The 7,190-nt window shown below is 54.0% G+C and overlaps 1 long non-coding RNA gene across 1 annotated transcript; it reads right to left on the minus strand.

Annotated features, from left to right (window-relative positions):
- Positions 1-4,351: 4,351 nt before the first annotated feature.
- On the minus strand, positions 4,352-6,711 carry LOC100834398. Its single transcript, XR_730522.3, has 2 exons — positions 6,330-6,711; positions 4,352-5,119 (listed from the first exon to the last, which is right to left on the minus strand). It is a non-coding gene; the product is annotated as an uncharacterized LOC100834398 (long non-coding RNA).
- Between the last annotated feature and the right edge of the window lie 479 nt (positions 6,712-7,190).

A 7,190-nucleotide genomic window follows, 5' to 3' on the forward strand; every position in this document is an offset into this window, starting at 1 on the left:
GGCCCAGTGTACATCCACACCGGATGTGAGCGCCGCTGCAGGGGAGCCACACGCCTCCCGATGAAGTGGCGTGCCACATCCGTGTCTGTGAGCCCAGCCTCACGGAGCGCCTTGATCTTGGCACAGATTGGGGCTAGCTCCTCGTCCTTTTGGTCGCGGAGCGTCCAGTCATCAGAGCCTTCGGGGGCCCGAGGGGCTCCTCGTGGAACTCCTGGAGCTCGTCGGTGCGCACCCAGCACCAGTTGCGGCGCCACTCGTGCTCGATCTTCTTCTTCCCCAGCCGGATGAACTCCGACTTGATCCCGTCACGGAACCAGAACACCACTCCCGAGGACAGGGGAGCCTTCCCCTCCACCCTCGGGTAGTAGTAGTGGCGAAACAGAGACACCGATGGCATCACCCCCACGACCGCTTCACAGAGGTGTTGGAAGATAGCCAATGTGAAGAGTGACGTGGGGTGAATCTGCGTCATGATGAGCCCGTAGGTCTCCATGATGGCAGAAAGGAAAAATGAGTGCGGCGGCACGAAACCGGCTAGGATTCTGCTTGCGTCGCGCAAGCTGCGCCATTATTTCCAGGCGCACCGCGTCACGGTTGAGTTGGGGTTTTGCCTCGAGCGAGCCCTCACCAATCGTGAAGCCACCGGAAGGGTGGCCGAGTGGAGGATGGAGCTGTCGGAATTCGATCTGCATTTCACCAACACCAAAAGTATCAAGAGCGTGGAAGAAGAGGAGCCGGAGACCAGCCTGCCCGGCAAGCTGGACGAAGGCCACTGGGTTTTGTACTTCGACGGAGCGTTCAGCCTGCAGGGGCTGGCGCCGGGATCGTCATCGAGTCGCCCACGGGTGATCAGCTGAAGTTCGCCATCCAGCTCGACTTCTCCAACTCCACCAACAACACGGCCGAGTATAAAGGGTTGCTCGCCGGGTTGCGGACAGCGATCGCCCTGGACACCAAGCGCCTGGTTGTTCGCGGGGACTCCCAACTCATGATCAATCAGGTTAACAAGGACTACGACTGCCCGAAGACGGCAGCCGTCGTGGACGAAGTCCGCAAGCTGGAACGCAAGTTCAAGGGTTTGCGATTTGAGCACGTCAAGCGCAAGGATAACTTTGCGGCTGACGAGCTGTCCAAGTTGGTAGCGGAGCGTCGGAAGGTTCCGGCAGGGGTGTTCTGGCACAAGCAGACCACGCCTTCGGGTGCCCCCAAGCCGATTGTAGGGGAAGCCCCCCCCCCCCCCCCGGCAACCGAAGGAAACCTCGCAGCAGCGGAGGTCCATGCCGCTGGCGTAGTGGCATGCATGCGGAGGGAGACCTCGTCTTGGGCAATGGATATTGCCCGCTACTTGAAGGGAGAAGCCTTCCCGGAAGATGACATTACCGTGGAGCGCCTAGCCCGGCAAGCCAAAATGTACGTCCTGATGGATGGGAACCTTTGCCGGAGGCGTGCTAATGGGGTGAAGCTCCTCTGCGTGCCCCGAGACGAGGGGCGCGCGCTGCTAGAGGAGATAAATCGGGGCACCTGCTCACACCATGTGGCCTCCCGGGCTCTGGTCGGCAAGACGTTCCGGCACGGCTTCTACTGGCCTACGGCGCTAGCCGACGCCGAGCAATTGGTCAGGACGTGCAAAGCATGTCAGTTCCATGCAAAGAAGAGTAACTAGCCGGTGCAGGCTCTGCAAGTCATTCCATCCTCCTGGCCGTTCGCGGTCCGGGGGCTAGACATCGTCGGCAAGTTGCCGAGAGCAGTTGGCGGCTACGAGTACTTGCAAGGTGACCGCACAGGCAGCCATCAAATTCTTCAAGGCCATTGTGTGCCGGTTTGGTGTGCCCAACGGCATCGTCACCGACAATGGCACACAATTTACGAACGCCGTGTTTCAAGCCTACTGCGAGGACATGGGCACCAAGATTCACTTCGGTTCTGTTGCTCACCCGAGGAGCAACGGGCAGGCGGAGTGAGCCAACGCAGAAGTGTTGCGGGGGCTCAAGACAAGAACTTTTGACAAGCTCAAAGGCCACGGGAAGCACTGGGTCGAAGAACTCCAGCCCGTGCTGTGGTCGATCAGGACCACACCTAGCTGGGCAACGGGCGAAACTCCTTTCGCCCTTGTCTAGGGGGCAGAAGCGGTGCTGCCCCTCGAGCTCAAGCATGGATCCCCTCGGGTACGCGCGTACGGCAACAAAAGCCAACACGAGCAGAGGGTTGACGATCTAAACCTGCACCGGATACAAGCAACGAAGGCCGGGAACAAGCTGGCTCCGAAATGGGAGGGGCCCTTCCGGGTAGTGCAAGTGACCAGGCCGGGGCTGTCCGGCTGGAAACCGAAGAAGGCTTGCCGGTGCAAAATAGTTGGAACCTTGAGCACATGTGCAAGTTCTACCCGTGAAGCCGCAGAGCCCAACCCACAGGTGATGCTCCAGTAGCATACCTCTCGAACTAGTGTACCCGGGCAACCCACGATTGTAAACCGCTAGTTTCTGTGAATAAAGATAAGTATTTTACCTTCAAGTTGCTCGGTTATTCATGTGCTTTTCCTCCTTCTGTCTCCTGCTCTAGGTGCACAGAAGTCTCTTTCCATCCTTGGTTGTGAGCAGGGGGCTGTCGGAGCCTCAAAAAAAAAAAACCACTGGCGGAATACTCCGGCACGGGGTCATGCCGTTGCCGGGCCCCCCGCAACGCGCATCACGTAGGAGCTGCGTCCTGGGAAAGAAAAGTGCTCACACCCAAGTTTGGTATCGACCCTTCTGTGCCCGGGGGCTGGGAGGCAGGATACACGTGCTTTATCTGTTGTGCCTTTTTTCGTGTATTTCGAAAAAATTTGCAGCATCCTGGGCTCGGTAAGAATCTTTTATGCAGGGCAAGGACGGAGCTGTGCACACTGTGATGCCCGTGGGCCGCTCACGGGGGGCGTCAGCTAGCGGTGCCCGGTTGTGCATGGCAACCGCACTTCGAGGCTCTCAGCGCACTCCGAGGGCCCTGCAGCCGGAGGGAGCCGCCACGTGTGCCGCGACGACTTGGCACGCACGGTGGCAACACTCGTAGCGTGCAGCAAGGGGTGCAGCGCCACGTGTGCCGTGGTGACTAGGCGTGCATGGCGGCAAGATTCTTGACCGCGCCTATAAAAGGGAGCGATGGCCATGGAGCAGCTCAGAGCGAAGTCAGAAGTCGGCCGCAAAGGCGAGGGAGGCCAGAGAGACACGATGGTGGTGCATGCCATCAACGCTCAGCGCCGACGGGTGCACTACCATCGTGTCCTTGTCGCACTCCTCCACCAGGCTACCCCGAGGCAAGTGTTGCCGCGGAGACGCTGTGGTGGCGCCGCCACCGATACCCGGCGCCGGCGGTGGCCCCGCCATAGCGTTCCTGCCGTACCCCTCCAAAGGGTGTCCCCAGGGCGAGGGTTGCCGCGAAGGTACGGTGGCGGTGCATGCCATCAACGCTCCGTGCTGATGGGTGCACTGCCGCCGTGCCCTTGCCGCACCCCTCCGACTAGTGTTTCCGAGGCGAAGGTTGCCGCGGAGACGCTGTGGTGGCGCCGCCACCGGTGCATGACGCCGGCGGCGGCCCCACCACAGCGTTCCTGCTGCATCCCTCAAGCAAGCAGATTCAAGGGCGAGGGCTGCCGCGGCGACGCTATGGTGGTGCATGCCATCAGTGCCTAGCGCCGATGGGTGCACTGCCATAGCGTCCCCGTCGCATCCCTCCGACAAGCATTTCGAGGACGAAACAAACAAACAGCAAAGTACATGAACCTGGACACTGAACTCTCGTATGCTTAACGTTGGCTCGCTGGCGTGGCTCGGCCCTCCCGTGTGGCCGGGGTGTTCGAAGGACGCTTGCGGGGGGAGTGCGCCCCTCGTGCGGCTTGCGGGTCCGTCCCGTGAGCACACGCTAGGGGGAAGTTGTTAAAAACAACAAGCGATTACGTGAACTGATGAAACTTTAAATGTTTGAACGGCGCCAAGCACCACACACCACACTGGCAGGAATTAAAAACAGAAACATAAAGGTAAAACAAGGATCGTCCCGGCAATATCCCTGACGCACGTGGCGATCTCCTGGTCATAGAACTTGGAAGATCGACACGTCGAGCGCCCCGAGCTTTCCCACCAGACAGGCCTGGTAGTGGTGCAGGACCCGCACCAAATTCAACCCACACCAACAAATACTACCCGTATTAAGCAGTCCAACCCCGGCCACAAGTCCCGTCTGAGAATCCAGACCGCCCCAGGCGATTTAGATTTTCCAACCGCACCCGCACCAACCATATGGAATACCACGGATTCAACCGTGGATGCTTAATGTCCTGCTTGACACACGTATTGCTTGGAGATGACTAAGATACATGTATCAGTTTACACACGTATTTTGCCGGTCACGAATAAACCCACCGGACTGCAGTCTAAAACAGACTGCTACATCCATCAATTCCAGACATGATAGGATTTAAAATTGATCTCTGAACATAATATACCAGATAAATAATATATTCAAGTAATAGTATGATTTAAAATTGATCTCTGAACAAAACATTTTATCTCTGAACAGAGATAGAAAATTCTTCAGATCAGCTCCGTACTCCAAACAAAGGCCTGAACACATAAGCTCATAAGCGCTTTACTCCTTTAAACTTGTGAGGTTGCAGCATGTTCACCTGGATGACTAAGTGTTTGAGCTCAAGAAACTGAAATCTTAAATAACAGAGAGAATAATCGCCAGCCCCTGTCTGTCCAAGTTTCTGCAGATTCTCTGATGCACAAAGATAAATATTGCATACAAAAATTTGTACCATATCAATGTCTGAAGTCCTACTGTATCCAACGACTGCTTGCTTCTTTTTAAGACTTGCTATAAAAAAATTCCTATCTTCTGCTGTGATTTTGGGGCAGGACTTGCTAACGTGATTGATAAGACTACTAATGCCAGATTTTTGAGTATTTGTCAATTTCATTCCACAATACAAACAGACGGCCTTTCGAATGCCATCTACGAAAACCAAATTTGGCTCAAAATGCTTCCAGGCTTTTGATCTCCTAGCATTGGGCAACACTAAGGTCCCATCGGCAAAATTACTAGTACCATAATTCTCTGACATATTGTTGAGATGTTTACAAGCCTGAAACAATACAACTTAGCAACTTTAAACAAAACACAAACAACACTAAATAATTCTACCAACAATGGAAAAAAAAAAACAGATCGCTAGCTACTGCACTTGTATTGCGAAGTGCTGTTTATAGAGGTACAAAGGTAGGTTCAGACCTGACAGACTGGGCTGGCAGCCAACTGTTGCTAGCTAAAATGAAGAATAAGTAGATTGCTAGCTACTGAGAGATCCAGCAGTTAACCAGTGATCAGACTGTTTTTCCTTTTTTCTGAATTTCAAGGAGCTAAACAAATCATCAAGAGGCAAAAGAAACTAGACAAGCTGCGTGCATACTAATCCCCTGAAAGATCAAGTGTAGTAAGAACTACTCCCTTCTTGCACTAAAACAGCGACAAGTATTTAGGAACGGAAGGAGTAGCAGAGAAACAATTAACAGTTATATGCTACCAAGAATGGGTTACCAAGTGCAGTCCTCAGGTTAAAGGTATGCTTTGTACGGAGTAGTTTTTAATTAATCCATGAATATATGTATGGACACTAAGTAGTTATCTTAGGTGAACAAAAAAAATTGACCCTCTTGCTGATATATACAAGAGACTATGATATCTGAGAATTTGAGTTTCCCCCTAAGCATATAAATCTGAGAAGAACACACTAAAAACAAAAGGGAAACACCCAGCTGTTAGTGGTTAACCAGGTCAAGGCCATTTGCAAGCAAGCTGCCGCCTAGACTAGCTGGAAAGGTAGTAAGCCTATTGATTCAATCTTTGACAATGGCAAAGCTAACAAACTTCAGAGCTTAGTGCACAACTTCTCACAGTAAGATTGGGAAAGAATGTAAAAATTAAGATGCACACCGTGACTAAAACTGGGACACGTGCCCTGAATTAGCACGCCAACCATGACAACAATTTCCATGAAAGCTCCCGGTCCTTTATTATTCACAAAATTAAATTCTTTGTGGAGCTTTGACATCTTATCTCAAAACACATAACAAGGGAGTGTTAACTGAACTTGTAATTATTACAAGATCAGCTTTGTGGAGCTCAGTCTTGCAATTGCGAAGGCTATGTACTAATTATAATTTCAAAGGGGGGGTAGAACAGCTTGTCTATAATTACAAGATCATCATCATCACTAACTAGGACAACTCTGAGTATGTAGTTTTTTTTGCAGGTAAACTCTGAGTATAATAGTTATTGCAGTTTGGAGTGGTTACCAGATCGCCGTAGGAAGACGATATTGGAGTCTCTGCCGGCTTATCGTGGGGAAGGAGACCGCAGGAATCACTGCCAATTCCACGAAGGAGACGAGTTCGTAGAAGGTGTGGCCGCCGGATCCGCGTAGGGAGGTTGCTGAGGGGCTGTTTCAGGATCCACGCACCGAAGGAGAGGTCTGGCTCCGTGCCGCCGGATCTTCGTGGGAGAGGTGGCAAGATCGGCCTGAGGGAGCAGGGTGGTGCCGTGGTGAGAGTGGTGGCCGGAGGGGGCGAGGTGGGGGCGGTGGATCTGGAGGAGAGTGGCGACCAGTCGGGGGCGAAGGCGCTGGTGGGTGAAACCAGATCCAAACCGCGTTTGGACCGATACCAGCCCAGCCCAGTCCACCCCGTTTTTTATTTTCATCCATTTGAACCCGCACCAAACAAGCCCGCCTGGAGATCCGCACCATTATCCCCGTTTCAGCCCGCACCATTACCAGGCCTACCACCAGGTCGGAGAAGAACGGGATCAGCGTGCTGATATCCGTGCCGTCCACCTGCGCGGTCTGCAGCTCGAATCGCGGCAACAGGTCGCCCACCGCCTTGGCGATCTCAAGCAGCTTCCGAGTCTCCCTCTGGCGCTGCTCCAACAACGTGGCATGGTTGCTGCACGCCAGCGTCACGGCGTGCTTGCCCTTGCGCACGAGGTTCGCCTGCCGCGCGATCTCCTTGGCCTTGGTCACATTGTCCTCGTCGGCCTTGACGAGCTCCTCCCGGGAGGCGGCCAGCTCGGACTCGAGCTGGGCGCTCCTCTCCTAGGCGGAGTTGAGCTCCTTCTCCCGTCGGACCGACGCCGCTGCCGCGTCCTCCGCCGCCTTGGCT

The sequence above is a fragment of the Brachypodium distachyon genome, chromosome 2 (genome assembly GCF_000005505.3).
Source record: "Brachypodium distachyon strain Bd21 chromosome 2, Brachypodium_distachyon_v3.0, whole genome shotgun sequence".
Classification (NCBI taxonomy): Eukaryota; Viridiplantae; Streptophyta; class Magnoliopsida; order Poales; family Poaceae; genus Brachypodium; species Brachypodium distachyon.